The 23212-nt window shown below is 39.4% G+C and overlaps 1 long non-coding RNA gene across 1 annotated transcript; it reads right to left on the reverse strand.

The window, feature by feature from the left end:
* Positions 1 to 1742: 1742 nt before the first annotated feature.
* On the reverse strand, positions 1743 to 23171 carry LOC133050514 (uncharacterized). Its single transcript, XR_009691634.1, has 4 exons — positions 23083 to 23171; positions 15965 to 16189; positions 2542 to 3018; positions 1743 to 2018 (listed from the first exon to the last, which is right to left on the reverse strand). It is a non-coding gene; the product is annotated as an uncharacterized LOC133050514 (long non-coding RNA).
* Between the last annotated feature and the right edge of the window lie 41 nt (positions 23172 to 23212).

Here is a 23212-nt window from a genome sequence, read left to right on the forward strand (position 1 = left end):
ATTGAAGGCAGGAGGAGAAGGGGACAACAGAGGACAGACGAGATGGTTGGATGGCATCACCAACTAATGGACATGAGTTTGAGCAAGCTCCAGGAGATGGTGAAGGAAAGGGAAGCCTGGCATGCTGCAGTCCATGGGGTTGCAGAATTGGACATGACTGAGTGACTGAACAACATCATCAAAAGAGGGGGAGCAGGAATTTGAGACAAGTGGATCCTGAGGGACACGGACTTCACCTGTGTCAGTATCGCAGCAGTGGAAGTAAAGACAGTTTCCATGTAATAAGCCTGCCTCATCTATCCCCTGCTTGTAATCAGAGTATGCATGCTTCCTTAGGAAGGTCCAAGAGATTGAAACAAAGAGGGCTTGAGCAAGAAATCTCCATCATCTTACCCTGCCAGAGATGCTTCGTTTTGGGGTGACTTTTCAAAGTCTGGGAAGACAGTATAGAAATACAGATAATAAAGTAAATCAAATTCATAGTATTAATACTTTGGTATGATTTAGGAATACGTTTTATGATCCTTGGGATATTTTGTGTGTTTTTGTTTTTCAAGGTGTTCAAAATAAATATGACATATGGGGGGGGGTGGGGAAACAGCAACCTTAAATCCAAAGCTGCTGAGCTGCTCAACACCGGGGGGGGGGGGGGGGGGGCGGCATTCACGTGGAATACTGAGGGCGTCGTGCAGTAGGCCACGGATCTCCCTGGGGTGTGAAACAAGGTGGCCCTTTTTGGAATCTCTGAGATTGCTGTTCAAGTAAACTTAGAAAACTCTTACTCTAAAAAAATAATTTGAAGGAAACATTGGTGGTTTTATGAAGCACGGCATGAAAATTCCAACAAACTGTTCCTGGGGGCAGCATATGCTAAAGTGACTTGATAATGCTGGGGGCACTATTTATACTTGGTCAGGTATTACTTTGGCCAACACATTCTTCTATGGGAGAAATTATTTCAAGACAGTAGCCTAAAAGAGCATACCAGGTGAAGTAAGGCTACTTGGGTTATGATAAAGAATTGTGCCTTACCACTGAGCAAGACATTGTGTGGCAGGTTGTACAACTTAAAAATGAGTTCTGCAGAGCAGGTCGATAAATTAAGATAATTTACTTATTTAGTGATATCGGATCACAAGTACTTCCTCAACCATTTAATCCCAAAAGTCTAATAAGGGAACCTCTTTTTACTCCATGAACTCTTAAATAAGAGACCATAAGGGTCAAGTAATAGAAGTAAAATGGAAGCTTCTATGGCAAACAAGTTGTTGACAGTTTTTCAAGACTTCGTTTGGAGAATAATAGATAGGACAGAATTGCAAGTTTGCCCTAAAGAGGCTGGAGCGTGTGGAAATAGATGGAAAGTAAGTGCTCTATGGCTGACTTAATTTACCTGTTGCCTGCTTGACCTCGAAATTGTTCAAAGTCAGCTTCTCACTGTTGAGCAAAATACACCTTAACATTGTAGTTCTCAAGTATAGCTGGACAAATAGTCAAAAGGCATGCATAACTATTCAAGCAATCATCTATACATTCTTAAGTATATAATAGTTAAATAATCCTAGGCATTTGAAAAATCACGTTAACTTAAAACATCTAGAACGTCAGTACAAGTATCTAAGGGTGTAAAAGGTTCATGACGAACATGACAGCACACACACTGCTGCAGATAATGTGTAAACTTCTCAAATCAGTTCTATTTAAAGAAAAAACCAAATTTACAAATCCTGATTTGGGGTACTTCAAAGAAAAATTTTATTTGGAAAGACTATCTTTATTCCATTATTTTACCACTTTCAAAACATTTTTAGGGCACCTCGTTTGGAATGGCCTTTTGTTACAGAAGCATATTCTTTTGAATTGCCTTAGCAATTTAGTGGTAGAAAATATTTGTATTTTGTTGATTGACTTGCTTTTTATTTACTTGAGTTTATGGTACAAAGTACACTTATCAGACAGGTCCTTGAATATCCTCATCAGGTTAGAAGATTCCAAAGCCCTCACTTCAGAGTTTAGAGCTGCAGGACCAGAACAAAGGGGAATTATTTCTGAGTTTCCAGAGTTGGCAATAGCTCTCAGACCAGCTAAAGAGGTGGTCTTGAGCTGGGCATGTTGACTGACATCTGAACTGAGACCGTGAGGCTGCGGGGAGAGAGGTGCAAGGGGAGGAGGGGGTGGGGAATAGCACAATAAAGTTCTCAGGGCCTCAGGGGGCATTCTCCAGAGGGATGTTTTAACCACAGAAAGGGGAAGGTGTGCTGGTACAGATGTCCTATAGGTTGACGTCAAGAAAAATGAGCTATTGTGATGCCCAGTAAGTTCTTCCCAGGGCCCACACTGTATGAGGAGGGTCATCACAGCCACCCAGCTACCCAGGTGCTGGAGAACATCCTCTTGGCATTCTCAAAGTCTTTTCCTCCAACAACATCTCAAATGATTATGCCCCGGAAAGAAAAGCGGGCAAGGGCTTTACCTTAGACACTTCCCCAGACAAGTGATCAGGACAGGCTGGTGCTGGAACCTTACCCACAAAGTACTTACCTCTTGTTTTCCTTCCTCCTGGATGTCAAGCTGCTACTGCTCCCAGCTGAAGCGGCTCCTTGCTGTCCATGCTGTTGACACTTTTGCCACCAGATGTCTGCGGATGAAACCCACCGGGCAGTGGCTGCTGAGCGGCGTTCACAATCTCACTTTGCCATCATCACTGGGTTATGATGAAAAGTTGGGCCTTACCACTGAGCAAGACATTGTGTGGAAGGTTAAGTCAGTGTTGGTCGCTCAGTCGTGTCCAACTCTTTGCAACCCCATGGACTGTAGCCCCGCCAGTCTCCTCCATCCATGGGATTCTCCAGGCAAGAATACTGGAGTGGGTTGCCATTCCCTAGTATTTTGGTCATCACAGACTTCCTGGAGAAGACTGTTCTCATTAAAATAACCTCCAATATTTTGTTCCATTCTGATAGTTAAGAGATAGATGGCCATCACAAACACAGTACATGCTCTAAAATCCGACATGACCTATAAAAGGAATAAATTGTTCAATCAATAATATTGGCAAAATATCAGCAAAAAAAAAAAAAAAAGACTTGTGACATAATAACCAGTGGATGTCACACTAATGAAAAGTGGGAGGAGAGAGCCAGTTCTCTCTTTAGAACAAAGTTCATCTCAGGAGAGTCTGATAGCAGCCTAGCTCTCTAAATCTTTTCCCTCCTTCCTTGAGAAAAGTCTTCGTATTGCACACAACCCTCTATCTCCAAGACACAGCATTAGGGCATTGATTTCTCAGGGAATAAACAAAAAACTCAGGAAACACAGGTAAACATGTTATTCATCAAACATGTCCTGGGCATCTTATCTGCCAAACACCTAAGGAGTTTACATTGACTGGACGATGGAATGGTGCTAACAGGGCTCAGAAGCAAAGCTGCATACTTCCAATTCTGCCAGTAGTTCAAGCTGCAACAACATGATCTCTTCCAAATATGTCAGCCTTCGCGTTTTTCTCTTTATTTCTCACTTTCAGCCCCTCTTCCTGTGATCAGCCCTCCCTTTAGATGGATGATAGTTTAGGAAATGTTCTGATCACTTCCAAGTGAAGCAAAAGAATGGTTACTATTGGTTACACTCCTTTCTTAAAATTATAGACAGCAAGACTTTCTCTTCCCAATGTCTTTGTAGGAGTTTGTTTTCCTCTGAGCTAAAATGCCTGAATTAGTCATTATCTGATCCTTTACAGAAGAAGTGTGCTGACCCTTCATCTTACCTGTCATTATCCTTGTTTGAACAAACTCAAAATATTCTAGATGGTACATGAAAGGCTTCTGTCTGCTTCATCGATCACCCTGGCCTCATTCTCTTCCTCAAACATATCATTCTCATCATTTGGGTCTTATCTCAAATATACCTAACTCTTTTCTTTCTATTTTTTATTTTTTTTTACTGGAGTGGGTTTCCATTTCCTTCTCCAGGGGATCTTCCTGACTCAGAGATCAAACCTGGGTCTTCTGCATTGCAAGTAGACTCCTTACCGTCTGAGCCACCAGGGCATAAATATCACTAACTCTTAATAGAGTATCCCTTATCCCAAGGAATCACAGGTCCTTCTTTATTACCTTCATAGTTATCTTATTTTTTGCTTAGTTATTTTTTCCTCGACTAGTATGCAGGCTTCATGAGACCAGGCACTTTATTGTCTTGTTTATCAGTGACTGGCACTTAAGTGGGTGCTCGGTAATTTTAAAAATTGTAATAAAATACACATAACACATAATAAATCATTTTTAGGTGTACGATTCGGTAGCATTAAGTACCTTCATATTGTTGAGCAGACATCACTACCATCCATCTCCAGAACTTTCATCTCCATGCCTTCTACCCCTGGCAACTACTGTATTCTACTTTCTGTCTTTATGAATTTGACTACTCTAGGTACTATATGTGGAAATCTATGTGTCCTTTTGTAACTTGCTTATTTCATTTAGCATAATACCTTCAAGGTTTGTCCCTATTGTAGCACATATCAGACTTACCTACCTTTTCAAGACTTTCTTTTCCTTTCCTTTCCTTTATGTGTACATACTGCACACTTTGTTCATCCATTCATTCATCGATGAACACTAGGAATTTTTTAATTAGAAATCTAAATGAGGCTTAATTGAGTTTTAAAATCACAACTAGCTAACTAATGAACAATTAGTATGTGCTTAATTTTATATCTAAAATCCCACTAGCAAAGCCAAGAAAGTAATCAGCATGTGTACTGAATTCTACTGGGGACAAGAAAAAAGGTAAGAATATATCACCTGTTTTGGAAATATTAATAAGTCCTTTTGCAGCAGACTACTTTTATTGTCAAAGAAGTGTTAGCCTCTCAGTTGTGTCTGACTCATTGCAACTCTATGGACTGCAGCCCTCTAGGCTCCTCTGTCCATGGGATTCTCCAGGCAAGGATACTGGAGTGGGTTGCCATTCCCTTCTCCAGGGGATCCTTCCAACCCAGGGACTGAACCTTGGTCTCCTGCATTGCAGGCATATTCTTTAACATCTGAGCCACCAAGAAAGCCCATTTATTGTTAAAACAGAATACAAATGCAATTTCATTCCATTTTAATTTAAAAATAGCACCTAGATCGGCAGGCAATGCTTTATTAATTAACAGCAATCTTCTTAAAAAATCATTTTGTGTTACCTAGATAAAATTTCAGTTTCACAGTTATGAAGCCAAGATTAAAGGGAAACTGAAAGAACAAGTTGCCTGAACATGAGGAAAATATAATAGAGGAAAATAAAGAGAAATCTGGACTTTATTTATCTAATTACACCAAGGGGTAGTGGAAAATTGAAGAGGATCAGAATATACCACCCCCAAATATGCCACTTTGGCATAAGGATTGTTTTGAGTTGAGGGCAACTGAGAAGCAGCAGATGCAAGAAAAACTCTCTGCTCTCCCCTTTCTGTCTAAAAGCAGAGCACAAGTTTCCTTTTGTGAGGGTGTCACCCTCTCCTGGACCAGGAAGGGAAAAACATTTGCCATGGGTGATGCAGATGGTGCCAAGATGAGTCCACATAAATAAAACTTTACTCAGTAACCCATCTTCCATTACTATCCTCCTATATTTACTTTCCCACCATTTACCACCCACAGAAGTCCAAACCCCTTTCACTTTGTCTTGTCACTTCTCTAGGACTTAGCACCCATTGTTAGGATGGTATATAAGCCCCCTGCATTTAATTGATTCTTTGGGTATTCACTTTATATGAAGGTCTCCATTCATGTGAAAATATTAAAATATTAACATCAAACAAACAATAAAGAAGGCTGAGAGCCGAAGAATTGATGTTTTCAACCTGTAGTTTTGGAGAAGGCTTGAGAATTCCTGGGACTGCAAGGATAGCAAACCAGTTAATCCTAAAGGAAATCAACCCTGAATATTCATTGGAAAGACTGATGCTGAAGCTGAAGTTTCAATACTTTGGCCACTTGATGTGAAGAGTCCACTCATTGGAAAAGACCCTGATGCTGGGAAAGATTGAGGGGAAAAGGAGAAGGGGGCGACAGAGGATGAGATGGTTGGATGGCATCACCAACTAAATGGACATGAGATTGAGCAAACTCTGTGAGATAGTAAAAGACAGGGAAGCCTGGCATGATGCAGTTCATGGGATCGCAAAGAGTCAGAAACGACTTATTGACTGAACATCATCATCAAACAAAATTTATAAGCCTTTTCTCCTGTGAGTGTGTCTTTTGTTAGTCTTACTCACAGGCCCCAGGCACAAAAATCTAAGATGAGAGTTTTCATCCTCTACATAATAATTTGAGAACACAAGCCATTTGTTCAATGAGTTTTCTTTCAATGAAGAAGGAACAGTGGTATAGTAGAAAGAACTTTGAAGTTAGATAAGCCTGGGTTGAAGTCTTGAATATACTGTTTAATATATGACCTTGGGCAAAGTATTTAAATTCTGTGCCTCAATTTCTGTATCTATAAAACAGATAAGACCAACTCAATGTCGTTGTTGTGAGGGTTACGTAAGATGAAATAGGTAAAATATTTTAATTTGTATCTCTATTGTTAAAGATGGTTGGGAAGAGCTAAGAGTTTGGGAAGCAGGATAGATAAAAACTGAACCTTAAGCTTTTCTCTCTTTCTCAACTTGGGGCTAATATAGAAACATATAGGGGGCCCACTCACTGGGTTAGCTGGCTGTTTTGTGCAAAGAACTTTGCAATTGAAAGAGGTATTTGAGAAAAATCCAAGACCTCAAAGAGTACAACATAAAGCACAGAAGGGAAGCAGCTGCTGTGGGTATTGCTGATTGATTCACAGGAGGAAGGAAGAAAGGAAAGAAAAGAGACTGTCTGGCTGAATATCAATATGTAGCAAGAGCTTTTACCCGATAATTCTGCTTTAAGGGGCCTCTATTAAGGACATAATCCAAAATACATAAAAGCAATTGAGCATACAGATGGTCATCTCAATCTTATGAGATAGAAAACCCAAAAACAACCTGAATGGCCAAAAATTATAATGTTTTTATATGGTAGAATATTACTAGGACTTCCCAGGTGGGCCAGTGGCTAAGACTTTGCACTCCCCATGCAGGGGGCCTGGGTTCTATCCCTGGTCAGGGAACTAGATCCCAAATGCCACAAGTAAAGTTTCTGAGTGCCACAACTAAGACCCAACGGAACCCCCCCAAAAAATTATTTAGTCATTACGTACAAATGAGTATAAACAAATATTATCAGCTCAATTATATAAAAAAAAACAAAGGAACAGGTGAAAAAAGACTGGAAGGACATACAAAAATAGTGTTAAAAGTACTCTGGGTGGTAGATTGTGAACATGGAAATTCAATGTATTTCTTTTTAGTGTTGCCTATTTTGAAATTTTCTACCCTTAATTAGTATTATTTTAGTTTTTTCTTTAATATGAACCATTTTTACTGAATTTGTTACAATATTGCTTCTGTTTCATGTTTTGTTTTTTTTGGCCTCAAGGGATGTGGGATCTCAGCTCCTCAATTAGGCATCAAACCCTCACCCCCTGCAGTGGAAGATGAAGTCTTAACCATTAGATCACCAAGGAAGCCCCCAGTGTCATTTCTATAACCTTCCCTCTTTAAAAACAAACAAACAAACAAAACCATCAACACCACAACAAAAAAAATTATTCAAAAACTATATGCAGAAAAATATCTGTAGTGCAGGCAATCTTGGATATTGATTAAAAGGAGATCCAGTCATTTCATGTTTCAGAATTGTAGGTGGCAAGATGGAACTTAAGGAGCCTGAGACTAGTGTTTCCTCCAGGGTGGAGGCATCTCTTCCCACTTCATAGGGAGAAGGCCCACAGGACAGAGCCTGCACACTTTGAACAGTAAATTGAGAGTCTCAGCAGAAGCCTCAGAACTTTGTACTGTAAAGCATGGAAGCGAGAACCCTGGTGAGACTCTGGGGACTATAGTTCCCAATATCCCACATTACCATAAAAAGACCTCAACACGACTACTGGAGAACATTTGATCTAGAACAGGACCATGGGCATGTGTCTGATCACAAGAGATTTAAATATGGTAACTAAATCATACAGCTTCCCATTCCCCAGTTCCAGCAAGAGTTTAAAACTATGTTTTTATATCATAGGTGCTTTTGTCCTTCTGAGAAGGCGACTAGGAACAGATGACTGTACCATGGCTCAGACAATGTATTTTCCTCTCGCTGACATTTCACTGCAAATAGCATTTTCCGTGGTCCATTCCACAGGGACTTTTTTCTTTTTGGAGTTCCATGGTTCCTCAAGGTCAGAATTTTCAACAGTTATAGGCTCTGTGGCCCTCATCTGATTTGCAGGAAATATGTGAGCAACTTCAGGCCAAATGCCAAGGATGGCAAGCTGATCCCAAAGTGACAGCAAAGCTTCCTTCATTCCTACCTTCACAGGAGCTACTCATCTCTTCGTTTTTAAGATTTTCTAGGTGAGTCAGTTAATGGACTATGTCTCCTCGATTTATAAGCAAACATATTAGACCTTCTTGACAGTTCTCACTGAAAGCTCTCTCTCTTGACTTTCTGAACGACTCCACAGCACAGCTAAGTTTAAAGTAATCTTCACATAGCTTCTCTCCTAACTTGTTTTTAATCTTTAGTGTGGCTAAGGGGTCAAGACTCATGTATCCACTCTGAAATTTTTGCATGGTGGTCTGTTTAGAATAAAACACGTAAAGAATTCTTTCCTCAGCTAAAATTTTGATGGAAGAGTCCCACTTAAATAATCTATCATATATACGCATAGAAAATCTCTGGGAAGACTGGTAAGAAACTGGCTTTCTCTGGGAAGAGGGCTGGGGAGACAGGCATGAGACTGTATATACTTACACCGTATATTCCTTTTTACTGTTTGGATTTATCATGTGCATGTATTTTTTAAAGATATTTGAATAAATTTAAAAAATCAGAAATGAAAGATAAGAAATCCTGCTTAAATAGACATTTATATCATGTTCTTGGTTGGGACGACTTATCGTTGTAAAACTGTTTAGCCCTCCCACAATTATCTATGAATGTAGTGCAATTCTAATAAAATTCTAGCAAGATTTTTTACGGGAGTTTGACAAATGAATGTCAGAATATATATGAATAAATAAACCTCCACAAACTCCCTAATTTGAGAAAGAGGAGGGATTCACCTACCAAATATTAAGATGTGGTAATGAGCCAACAAAACTTAAAAACTGTATTTCAGGTAAGGGACAGACAAAACAAACAAGGGAACAGAACAGGAATGTGCATGAGGGTTGAGTCAAGTCATAGGGAAAAAGGATTATTTAATGGATCATGGAAAAATGGTTCACTTCACGGAAGAAAAAAATAAAACTTTGTCTCTACCATACACCATATACAAAAATAAATCCCAGTTGGATTAAAGGTGTAAAAGATTAGAAAATATTAAAAAGAGGAAAGTTTATTTAAAATTTCTTAAAACAAGCCTCTCAATTCACAAATGGATACACGAATACACCAAAATTAAGTAGTTTTGTTCAAAGAAAACATACTGGCAATGTTAATACATAGCTAACAGACTGGGAAGAGATATTTACAGTATTTAAAATCAATAAGGGGGAAAATAGCTACAGAGATATTATGGAAACCAGTAAGAAAAAACAGGAAACCCTACAGGAAAATGGTCAAAGAATTCTCATAAAGAGATTCTCAACCTCACCAGTAATCAAGTCCAAAGTGAAATAATTATGTGTTTTTTTTACCCAGTAAACTGACCAAGATTAGGAAGTTGGATAGAACCAAGTGATGGTGAGGATGTACAGAAGAAACACCCCAAATGTTGTTAACTGAGTGTTACCTGGTGAGGCCCTTTCCAAGATCAATTTGGAAGTATTACAAGAAAGTGATAAAGTCCACATGCTATTACCTAGTAATTTCATTCCTAGATATACCCTAGAGAAAATTTTAAATGGTTCACAGGGTAACTTCAAAGTACTCACTGTTGTGTTGTTTGTGGTGGCAAGGCTGGAAGCAATTACTATTATCCAATAATGGAGAATACTAAACATTTCTCATAAGTTGTAAAAATGCTAAATACATTGCAATAGTTAAGCAAACAAGTGTCACTTTAAAAGAAAGACTCTTCTCTAAAAATCTAAATTTATACAACAAACAAAATGAGAATTTTTATTATTAAATGATTCTTTTAATTTATATCAGGATAATGGAAAAACTTTTATTAGAAGCCAGAATACCTGACTCCACCATTCAGGAGCTATTAAACTTGGGGCTAGAATCTAGCCTAGATACTTAATCTAGTCAAGCCAGTTCCTTCATCTGTGAAATGCTGTCTGCTTCAGTGTCAGTGTGAAGAATAAGCATGAAAATATTTTGTGAAATATGAAATGTTATAAACAAAAACCTAAGGATTCATTAAAATTACCCTTTTGATGTAAAGTAGCAACTCGTTTAATATTTTTTAAATGGATTTATAAGAACAGAATTAACACATGACTAAAAAGGAAATGTGCTATAATACAGAAAACTCTATTTCTGGGTCAATTACTTTCAAGCACAGTAGGAGGTAGAATATATATATATTAAAACATTCTGGATAATGTAAAGATAGAATGAGAGTAGGCTATGGGAAGCTCCTATTTTCTCTTTAGAATAAACTCATTACTTCTTGAACAATTTTTAGAATTCCATTTTAACTGATTAATTTTAGCAAAACTTTTAGGATTGTGTGTGTGTGTGTGTGTGTGTGTGTGTGTGTGAGTGAGTGGTTGTCCTACGGTTTACAATACACATCCTTAACTTTTCAGAGTTTTCTAAAAAATATCTACTTATTTATTTAGCTGTGTTGGGTCTTAGTTGACACAACTCATGTACGATCTTAGTTCCCAGACCAGGGATCAAACCTGCATCCCCTCCATTGCATGACACTCTCTTAACCACTGGACTGCTGGGGAAGTCCTAAGTATCCAGTGTTTTTAAAGCTATATTGTAGCACTTCACATAAAATAGAACACTAAAAATTGCATGCCTCATTCTCTCTTTTCCTTCTAGAACCCTACATGTTAGCTCTTTTGGTATTATCTGATATAACAGGTCCCTGAGGTACTGCTCATTTTTTCATTTGATAGCAATTTTCCTCTCAGATCTTCAGAGTGAATAATTTCTATTGATCTGTCATCAAATTCACAAACACTTCCTTCTGTTCTTAAGGCTATCCAGTGTAAATTTTATTTCAGACATTATACTTTTCAGTACTACAATTACCTTTCAGTTCTTTAAAAATTTCTATACTCTTCTGAGATTTTCCATATTTTCATTCATTACAAATATGCTTTCTTTTAAGTTCTGAGCATAGTTGTGACGGCTACTTTAAAATCCTTGTGTTGAATTCCAACAGCTGATTCATTGTGGGGCTAATTCACCATTGAACTAGGTTTAGGGGTTACCTTTGCCTACTTCTCTGTATGTCTAGTAGTTTTAGATATTATCCTGGACATAGAGAATGATGTACTTTACAGATCTCACTTCTGTTACATTCTCTAAAGAGCAGCAATGTCTTTTTGTCTTTGTATACAGTGGATTTGGCTGAACTCAAACTCCGAAACCAGTGCAGTGTTCTTGGGTTTATCTGGGCTGCTTGCAGTGCACCTTGCACATGGGTAGTTTAGGAGTTAGCTAGAGACGTGGGCAGTTTCTACACAGACTTTAAGGCTCCCTCTCTGTGGCTTTCTTCTTTCTGGGATTTCTCCTCCATTTTCCATTTTTTGTTGTTTTAATTGCCTCTTCTTCATCTCTTTGGTGAGGCAAGGATTCCCAACCTAGGGTTATGGCAATGGCCTGACACACGACACCAAGTCATGAGACTGATGGCAATTTAGAGTCAGTCACACGTACTCAGAGCCTGGCGGAGGATACCAGACACCATTCAGGGCTTGCAGGGAGCTGAAGCCTGCCACTTGGGCACAGGCAGGAAATGTACCTGTCCTCAAAACAAGAAGGGTTGTTTGGCTAGAGGACCTTTGAGGACCATGGGAGCAGAGTGGGGAGGGGAACTTGGTGTTAGGCCATTCATAGCCTTCCTGATTCTACCCAATGTCAAAGCAGCACATGATATTAACTCTAGGCCCTGTATCACACTGTGGTTGTGCTAGAATCCACTCTCTGGCTCTCCAAGCCAATATATCTGCAAGTTTCCAAAGTTTACATCGTCCTATAGAACTGGGTGCTGAAGGCTAAAAGACATAAAAATAGGAAACTTCTGAAGTGCCATTTCATTCTTCTAAGTATTGACTTCCCTCCAGAATTTGCTTTCTTTTGCTTGCTCTCCAGTGCCTCTTGGTATTTTAAAAATATCTTATCCAGAATTTATAGTTGTTATTTGCAGAAGAGTGATTTGATGGGAGCTCTCTGGTTAATACCAGAAGCAGAACTTTCGAAGTTTATTCTTAATCTTTGGCTGTAAGCAGTTTAACTAGATAGCTGAAGAATTTATTGATTATACAATTTATTGATTATAAAAGGAATTGGGTGGCGTCTTTGGAATGGTAATAGTAAAGCATATTAACTCATAGCTGTAATTAATAACTGTAGGGCTCAAAATTATCATCCCATAAGATATGTACATTTTGATTTAGTGCAAATTTTGATTCCACACAAATAATTCCAAGTTCAGTTGGACTCAGCACTGATCAGATAAATCCAAGAAAAAATGTGTTTTTTATTTCACATTTTTTTACATACTGCTACAATAGATATGAAGGGAAAAAAGCCATTATTTAACAACATAGTCCCATATTTCTTCTTGGATATACACCATCTTCCAGAAACCATGATTGACTTCTACCAATTTTCTCTTATTCTGCCTTGCTTCTACATTTATTCCTAATTCGATTTTATTTATACTTATTCTTATAAGCATTTCCCTAACACTGTATATTCGTGCTTCTGTATCCCTACAAGACTATAAATGTCTCCTGGACATGGATCAAATATTTGATTCCGTTTAAATCCATACACAGCACATACTTGTGTATGCCGATTATTCTTTTTTCAGTGAATCCTATCAAGCCTTGAATGGACAAATTGGGTTTTAAATTTCTTCAGAACTCTGGACGTGGCTGTTGTCTTTGGTGAGCCCAGAACCACTCACAAGAGTCAATGGCAGGTTACGAACATAGCTAAGACTTCTTATGGCAAAGGACAGAGAGCAAAGTAACCGGAAAAGATGTACTGGAAGTCCAGAGAGGTTACTACAGGCTTCCAATGTCCTTGGTCTGAAGCTGCAAGGAATCCTCTCTCTCTCTCTCTGTCTAGCAGCAAACTACAGGCATATGTTAAGTATCTCTACCTGTGGAAGCCCATTTGAGTCTCAGGGTCCAAGATTTTTATGGGGAGCTGTTAAAGTACACACATTATGCGGTACAATCAGCTACGGCAACTGAGACTCAGGTCCCCAACTGTGAAACCAGGTGACCGAGTTGTGCAAAGGAACCTGACAAGCCAGCATGGCGTGTTCCATTTCTCCGGGTGTTCACCACAAAATCGTCACTCATAATAAAAAAACATTCCACAGGCCAAATTCCCAGGGCCTGCCAGGTCAGTCATGGTTTCCTTGGAGACATTCAAGAAATAAGCAACCAGACCCGCTGCAGAAACTTTTTCTCCCAAGGGTCTGTATGTCCTTGCTATCTGTTATTACCAACTCCCGGCTTACTGATAGAAGTTAATATGAAGCTAGCTAAGTCCTGGCATGTGGGAAAACGTTTTTAAGACCACTGCACATCTACATCATTTCCTCTAGTCTCTCTCTCTACCATTCCCAACACATTCCCAGACTCCAATTTCTACAATGATCTATTTACAAACAAGTAGGCTACCTCTAGGAAGCAACAGTTAATGATGTTTGGAAGAAGCATACGCGCTCAGTCGTGTCTGACTCTTTGCAACCCCGTGGTCTGTAGCCCTACAGGCTCCTCTGTCCATGGGATTTCCCAGGCAAGAATACTGGAGTGGGTAGCCATGCCCTTCTCCAGGGTATCTTCCCAACCTAGGGATCCAACCTGGGGTCTCATGTATTGCAGGCAGTTTCTTTACCATCTGAGCCACCAGGGAATCCTATTAAATCCAATTGATATTACCTCCTGGAAATTTTCTACATCTAGCTCCTTTGTTTCATATAACTTCACTTCCCTGTTAATTGCTCCTTCCTGGCTTCTCCGTCTCTCTCTTCCCAGGTCATTATTCATTACAGAAGAGCTGTCAGCCCCATTCTTTCTAGAAAGCAACACATCACACACCAAGAAATAGTTTCTGCAAAAGATCCCTTACATGAGGTATTATAACCACTCAGGTCAGTATGTTCAGTTGTTTCCCTGTGTGTTATATATGTAACACATATAATATCAATTTTATTAAAAAATTAATTGATTCCTACCCCTAATTGAAAAATATGCCCAGTGGAATGGAATTTATTTCTTGGAACCCTTTGAGCCATGGAACAGAAATCATAACTGCTTCCTGTATCTCATCCTTTCTCTGCTTTATGACATCTGGACTCTTATCCCAATCTTTTTCCTTTTTCAGCTGCTATATTCAGAGTCCTTTTCATTAGCTACTTCTGCTTAAATTTCAATCATGTAGAGAAGACTACAGCTCAGTAAGGGACAGCAGCAAAGGACTCCTTCTGCGGTAGACACGGTTCATAGGTCCCTTCTGTGGCTGTAGGCACAACTTATACAGAGCATGAATCAGAACATCAGCCTGAATATGAACTTTCAAACATTTAACTTGTAACAATGATAACCTAAGGTATTCAAGTAAGACTGCACAAAAATCAAGAAAGCTCTCAACAAGTTGAGGGCTATACTGAATGAGGAAAAAGCTAAGAGAACTTCTCTTAAACTGTTAAAAAAACTTCACACAAAAAAATGTACTTCTGAGTGAAAACTGTCTAGATCAGTTTCTAAAGGGTGATGTCTTCAAATCTTCAAACTTACCAATTGTGGTATTTCTTAATTTTAACCTTGTATAACAATACATGCACAATTAGAATGCTGTTATGCCAAGGACAGACATTACCAGCAATAGTAGCAGAAAAATTCTCATTAAAAGTGAACTGAAGCTAAACACTATGGGCTCCTTTCCCAGTGAGTAGTATACATATGCATTTTGTTATTGTAGGGTGCATGGAAATCTTTTTGCTTCTTTTATATTAAAAATAAAGTTTATATTTTGTTAAACAATAAATATATTTAAAAAAATCAAATGTGCAAAATAATATTTGCAAAAACAGTTCTCTCTCCAACTCCAGATCCCCGGCTCTAAAGCCAAGGCAACTATTATCATAGATAACACTGGACTATTCTTCCAGAGATATTTTATGTGAATAGTAAATAGTAATAATTCTAAAGCTAACATCAGAGAACTATATTCAGTATCCTTTAATAAACCATAATGGAAATTCCGACTATGAAAAAGAGTGTATATGTACAACTGAATCACTTTTCTGTAGAAGAGAAATTAATATAGCATTGTAAATAAGCTATACTTCAGTAAGATAAATTTAAAAAAATAATAAAGCTAACATCATGTAAGGAAGTCAGTAGGCTCTTTTGAACTTATTTTTGAATCAACATGCCACTTTTCAAAGATTACATTAGATAGGCTATTAGTCCAACCCTGAATTACAACTGTATTTTTTGTAATACATAAAAGTGTTATGAATACCTCCTATAGATATAATTTAAATGTCATGATCCCTAAATCTTAATTCTTATGTTATACCCACCACCATCAATGGCTCAAATAATCATTCCTTTCTCTGATTTTTCTATTTTTCCTATAACAGAAAGGTTTTCAGCCTCTAATACTTTCCACACAAATTTTCCCCATGTCTTTTACATCTTTGTTCTTTTAATCTCTCTAATTCTAGTACTTACTTTCAGCAGATAACAGGAAAAAATATTTCTACTGTCACTTCAGGCATTTCCTCAAGGTTGTCTCCCTGATGATGTCATTTCCATGACCAAAGGGTATTATGCTGAAGGATCTGGAACATACACCAGAGTTAGAACACACGAAAGATGCCACACCTTGGCCGCAGGTAGGTAATGAAGAACACAATCTTGTGTTTTCTCCAGCAGACTGGAACAACTGAGAGCAGTCTAGAAGACAAAAGAAAATGAGATAAATTATTTGTTAAATATTTCCAAAATGTGGCTCTTTTACTTTATAGAACTAGCCCATTTAAAAATACTCTAGCAAAATAAGGTTATAATTTTTCAGAAACATATATACTGAGTAAATCAAGATACACTGGTTTCCATAGATTAAAGAATCAAGAGAACCCCAATTTATGGAAATAAATTAGATAAGCAATTTTTTAAAAATTTGTTACCCTCAGAAGCTAAATCAATATTCATTGAAGTGCTGGATTAAATTGACCATGCCAAGAGCAATTAATGAAACAATAGCTCCAATAAAGCCTCATTAAGTAATCAGTTAGAATCATTACAAGGAACAAAAGATTTAGCAGAAAGCTCCTGGCCAGTAGCGTGAAAGTGAAGTCGCTCAGTTGTGTCCAACTCTTTGTGACCCCAGGGACTGGAGCCTACCAGGCTCCTCCGTCCATGGAATTTTCCAGGCAAGAGTACTGGAGTGGGTTGCCATTTCCTTCTCCAAGGGATCTTCCCGATCCAGGGATCAAACCTGGGTCTCCTCCATTTCAGGCAGATTCTTTACCATCTGAGCCACCTGGGAAGCCTGGCCAGTAGCATGAGTTTCATTTTTAAAAGACCATTCTTATTTTAACCAGAGCTGAAGGCATGAGGCATTTGCCCTTGAAGATAAGTAACAGTCTAAAGGATTATAGGAGGATTTCTCATAATTTTGATTTTGTGATTATTTGGATAATTACCATTCAGGAAATTCTAATTTTCATTTAGAGGTGATTTTGTCAAATTCACTGCAAGACTTCTCAGAAAAAGTAATTTTAGAATATCCCAAGTTCTTAAAAATTTTTCCCCCTCTGTGGGTACTGTTCTCCTTTCCAATGATTATGAGGTAGGATTAACTAATATTTGTTTTACTCTTAAATTTTTAGGTGTGTACTTATTTCATGTATGCCGTGTGACCTTGGGCAAGTTACTTAGCTTATCTGGGTCCCCATATTGAAGTGAAGTGAAGTGAACTCTTTGCGACCCCATGGACTAGCCCATAGAATTCTCCAGGCCAGAATACTGGAGTGGGTAGCCTTTCCCTTCTCCAGGGGATCTTCCCAACCCAGGGATCAAACCCAGGTCTCCCTCATTGCAGGTGGATTCTTTACCAGCTGAGCCCCAAGGGTAGCCCATGGTCCCCATATTATCACCTATAAAAAGAAGTTGGTCTAGAGTTGATCTTTAACAGGGATTCTCAACCTCTTCACCATCCTTCCCTACAGACATTGCTAGGGGAACCACTGACTGAAACTGCCTGCCCTGGCCAGGCCAGATAGTAACCATTTGCATGAGTTACCTTAAACAGGAGGTCCTAGAAAGGAACGCAGAACTAACAAGCTACCACCAATCCGAAGAATTCAGAAAAGATCTAAAGGAGGGAAGAGAAGCCAGTCCCTGTCCTACCAACCTCCCAGAATCCTCCTCACTGGAATCCATCTTGGCTGAGCAATGCGCACACACCCAGGGAGGACCCAGAGTCAGAATGATTGGCCAGAGACAACCGGGAAGCTAATCCCGTCACCATAAGATCCAAGACTGCGGGCCACGCACATAGCAGAGCTGTCCTCCTGGGTTCCCTTACCCCTTTGCTCTCCACTCGGGAGCCCCTTCCCAATAAAACCTCTTGCTTTGTCAGCATGTGTCTCCTTGGACAATTCACCTCCCAGTGTTAGACAGAGCCCACTCTCAGACCTGGAAGGGGTGCCCCTTACTGCAACAACACAATGGTTATGATGAATTAACATCAGTAGCGGCTCACCCAGCTACTGGGTGAGGGTGCCTGTTGCCTGTCCTCTCTTTCTTTGGGGGACACCACTGATCTAAGATTAGTGTTAACTATACAAGTCTGTGGAGAAGGAAATGGCAACCCACTCCAGTATTCTTGCCTGGAAAATTCAATGGACGGAGGAGCCTGGCAGGCTGCAGTTCACGGGGTCACAGAGTCAGACACGACTGAGTGACTTTTACTTATACAAGTCTGTAGTAATTAGGAGATTAAAAATGACCATCTGAAATTGTGTAACCTTGAGAGCAATTTTTTGGTTTTTCCTTCATTCAACATATATTTACTCAGCACTGTGCAGGGCTCTGAGACAACTGGCACAGTTCTTGAATAAAATCATCTTTTTTGAGGTACTTAGTAAAAAAGAAAAAAAAAACACATAATTTAAAGAGGGTGAAGCCTATGCTACCATGGCTTTCAATACATTACCTCTTTAACCACACTTCTTTGTCCATTTGATGAAATTAATAGGAAAACCTCTACAACAAATTAAACATACCCATATGTCAAGCACTGCCCCAATCTTTAATCTCAAACTTGCAAAAGTAAGAGGTCAAAACTTCAGTTTACAGGTTTTGGCTACTCTATGATTCTAGGCTATTGTTGGGTTTATTGCTTATCTGCAAAAACATTTTAAGGTACGGTACCACTCACTGAGATAACGGAGTATGGACGAGGACAGAATGTGTTGGCATGCCTTTTATCACACTTATGGATCAAGCTATTTCATTATTTGTACAGGTTAAATGATTTACACCTGCAATATCAACCATTTAATTTTGGACAGATTTACTAAGTTTCCCCAGCAAAATTAGGCCAGAGTTCCAATTGTGAACATAAGTGTAAATCTCTCTTCCTTAAATTTTAAACCCTTTCCCCTGCTTTTAGGAAACATAATTGCATAATTCAAACTCCTTCAATACTGTGACCTAGTTCCCCCTCTTGGTGTTATAAACGGCTTGTGTAACTATGGTAACCATCCAGGGAATACTGAATGTTTTTCTGGTCAGCAATATGCAAAGTATACCATATGTTTTGTTTTTCTCTCTGGGATAACCAAAGTGGATAATACATGCTTGCTTTTCTTCTTAGTTATGGGAATGACATTTTATCATACTGAATTTTCTATAATGATAGACCAAGTCATTCACAGTAACTCCGTTAAAAGGTTTTAGGATCGTCTCTTGCTGTTAGTGGTCATTCTAATTGCTGCAGGCACGATAACCCATAGTAGGACTGTGTACACCAATCTGTGCTGTTTACCTCATAAACTAAACGTACAGGCTAACAATACTAACATTAGCAACATTCCATCCTGAGAATCTGGTTATTTTCTTAACTTCGTCCTTTAGTCCTAGACAAAGTGTTTCCTTAAAGCAAAAAACTAAAATGGAATCATCTTGGGGGTCTACTCAGATACCAAGAAGACTTATTTCCAGTTTTTAGTGATATTATATGTCTTCTTTTTTGCTGTTTTCCTACAGTTAAGGTGTGCTCTTGTGCTCTGTCGTGTCGGACTCTTTGCGACCCCAAGGACTGTAGCCTGCCAGGTTCCTCTGGCCATGGGATTCTCCAGGTAAGCACACTGGAGCAGAGTTGCCCTTGCCTCCTCCAGGGGATCTTCCTGACTCAAGGATTGAAACTCCATCTCCTGTACGTCCTGCATTGGCAGGTGGATTCTTTACCACTGAGCCACCTGGGAAGCCCCACAATTAAGGTATACTACTTACTTGATAAAGCAATCAAAAATGCTTTAAAATTGAGCTCACTGGAGACATAGATTCTTAGTATTTGCAGTTATTGTTGTTGCCTATTGTACTAATGAACTGATTTAAAGTTTTAGGTTTTTCTCAGTATAATTTAAAATGCTTCATGTGGACTTCTAGGACAAATTATACTCTAAAACAAATGCCTAGATCTTTAGAAGATTTATTTGCAATAGATACAATTACATTTCTACAGGGGGCTATCAATTAGTAACCTTTCAATATGAGGATTTTAAAAGTGATTTCCTTGCATTTCACTATATTTTACATAATGCTTTCCAACAATCCAAACATCTTTCTTAGAAAAACACTGCTATCTGCTTCACTGAATTAAACAGGGAATTAACTGCCTCTTAGTGGTTTAGAAAAGGCCTCACTAACCAAATGCAGTGTGGAACAACTGCGCCAAATACACTCGTCAAACAAATCAAGTGTGAAAAGGCATCAGTTAGGCAATAGGGAAATTTCAATTGTCTGGATATTAAATGATAGATAATTTTTGGATGCAATAAAGATGTTGTAGATTATCTGTTCATATTTAAAGTATTTATGGAGAAAAATCATAATAATGCATAAAGGATAAGGGAGTGAAATATTATGGGCCATATATTGATAAATGTTCGAGCTGGATGAATGGTATATTTGGATTTATTGTACTATTACCTCTACTTTTGTGTGTGCTTGAAATTTTCCAGAATAAAGTTTTTAAAAATATTAAAAAGTAGAAAAAAAGAAAAGGATTTCAAATTTAATTGGCCTGACTCAAGCAGTAGCTGAGTTTTCTCAAGAGGTGTCTTTAGGAAACCTTCAGCACTGCTTGCTAGTTACAGTTTTCCATCAGATTGCAGGGAGTTTTTTTTTTTTTTAAAGAATAGTTGTGTGTGTTTAGTTGCTCAGTGGTGTCTGATCTTTTTGAGACTCCATGGATTGTAGCCCACCAGGTTCCCTGTAACGGGATTTTCCAGGCAAAGAATACTGGAGTGGGTTGCCATTTCCTTCTCCAGGGGATCTTCTTGACCCCGGGATTTGAAGCTGTGTCTCTTATGTCCCCTGCATTGGCAGGTGCGTTCTTTACCACTGTACCACCTGGGAACCCTCCCTCATAGTTTGAAGTGTTCTCCCGCATACCCTGCCAACACTTTACAACGTAAATAAGGGCCTCCAGGGACTGCTTGGGCTTCCCTTGTGGCTCAGCTGGTAAAGAATCCACCTGCAATGCAGGAGACCTGGGTTCGATCCCTGGGCTGGGAAGATCCCCTGGAGAAGGGAAAGGCTACCCATTCCAATATTCTGGCCTAGAGAATTCCCCATGGACTGAATAGTTCACGGGGTGGCAAAGAGTCGGACACGACTGAGCAACTTTCACTTTTTTCCAGGGACCTCTTAAAAATTTCCTACCAGGAACCTCTTACAGTAACAGATTTATAAATTAATGTTAACCTCAGACAGTTCTACTAATTTGAAGGTGTCAGTAACCTCTTTTTTAAGGTGACCTTTGTACTTTTTCACTTTCATACTAAAGAGCAAATAAGATGCCTTTTTTCTTTACTTATACAATTAAACATCACCAATTAACTTCTATATTTTGGAGAATCGGGGACTTTTAAATACTGCATTTAGCAGGGTGAAGGAAAAGACCCCAAATTTCCAGTTAAGTGACTAGTGAGAAGAAAAGGACATGAGAAATAACCAAGGTCAAGGGCTGAGTTTGGGGAGTACAGTGATTTTTTTTTTAATCTCCCCCCACACTCCGCTTTCACAACTATGGTAGGAATAAATGTTGATTATCTTTTATAAATCAGCACAGCAAGAAAGCACATCTCTAACAATTCACATACACACATATATTACCATATCAGAGTGTTCTTTATAGGTTTAGAGCAACACAGGCTGAAAAGTCATTATTTAGATTTTTTGCTTCCTTTCAGCCTGTTCAACAGAATTGTGAAAGGTGAAACTAATGTTTTCATTTCCATATTCATCCTTCCTTCCCCTCATCCTGTTCATAGTTCCTGGAGGGAGTGCTTTAGGTATTATGAAATCATTGCTTTCTCTCACTTCTAGTTTCTAACCTGCAAATCACTTCTTAGGCTGAATAAAACCCATAGGCGCATTTTGTGTCAAATCTGAATCAGTAAATTATAGGGCATCTTGTATTATTTGGGGCCTTCATTAAAAACTAGCTGATTTAAATATATTAGTACACAAAAATAGCAGAGTTTAAGTAAAAGGTGACTAAAATTCAATTCTTAGCGGTGACTTTTATAAGTCCTGGCCACTTAATCTGAAAGACTTCCAGTATGACAAGAAAATACCTAGGCAGTCCTCAGAAATATCAACACAATACACTGTACTGCCTAGGCTGACTTAATATTCAAGTGATCAAACCTTGAAGCCTCACAGCACAAACACACACCTGAGTCCCGAGCCATGTTATCTTGTTCCCAAGACTCAAATTTCCAAGAGTGCTTCTTTTTCGGTTTGAAATTTAAAATATCCTCAAGATCAAGGTCTAGATTGCTCTTTGCATGTTAGTGGTTACATACTATTAACAGCTGTTTCAAAAGGGCTCTAAATAGGTCACCAGACAGGTGGCCCGCCACTGCGAACCAACTGGGTATAAGGAGAAATCCAAGTTTATCGCCCATTCAGGTTTTCTTTTTAACGCAGAGGTACTACTCACAATAGTGCTTGTTTACACAGGCAATTGTTAAAGTTTCCCATGTATTTGTTCTCTTTACACCCATTTCTTTGAAAAAATACACGCTGTTATATACACCGAGTCCATACGGAACTCAAATCAACTCCTCTGCTGGGCATTTCATTTAACACCAGACAGGAATTTAAACCGTGAGAGCCGATCAAGTAAGACCAGAATAAGTGCCTGACTCCTCATTAAGTTTATCCTGGCGTCTCCATCACCCCTGCAAGCCGGGTCCCCAGTGGTTTTCAGTCTTAGGTCGAAGATGTTAAGTTGACCGTGCCCCTCTCGCCGCCAGGAAGCCGTCGCCGCCGACGTTTCAAGTTTAAACATTCTGATTCCCCGTGGGTAAAACACTTTATTTTTTTAGAAAAAGGCTGTCTGTTGGACAAACAGGTACAGGGTCGAGTTTGCCTAAAATAAACGCGAGTCTCCAAAAGCTGGAGGGCGGACCAAACCCGCAGGTCCTGGGGCGGCGGGAGAGCCCCCGCAAGGGCGGAAGCTGGACAAAGCCGGGAGGGAAAAACCCAAAGGCGGGCGGCCTAACGCAGAAAGAGACGCAGGGGGCCGCGGGGTCGCCGCCGCCTACCTCCGCGATCGGCCCCCGATGCGCCGGGAGCCTGAAGGCCGCGGCGGGAGGAGGACGGGGCCCGAGCGCGGCGCCGGCCCTGCGGGCACACCGCCGCCGCCGCCGCCGCCGCGCATGCCCGAGAGCCGCG

Source organism: Dama dama, chromosome 32 (genome assembly GCF_033118175.1).
Source record: "Dama dama isolate Ldn47 chromosome 32, ASM3311817v1, whole genome shotgun sequence".
Classification (NCBI taxonomy): Eukaryota; Metazoa; Chordata; class Mammalia; order Artiodactyla; family Cervidae; genus Dama; species Dama dama.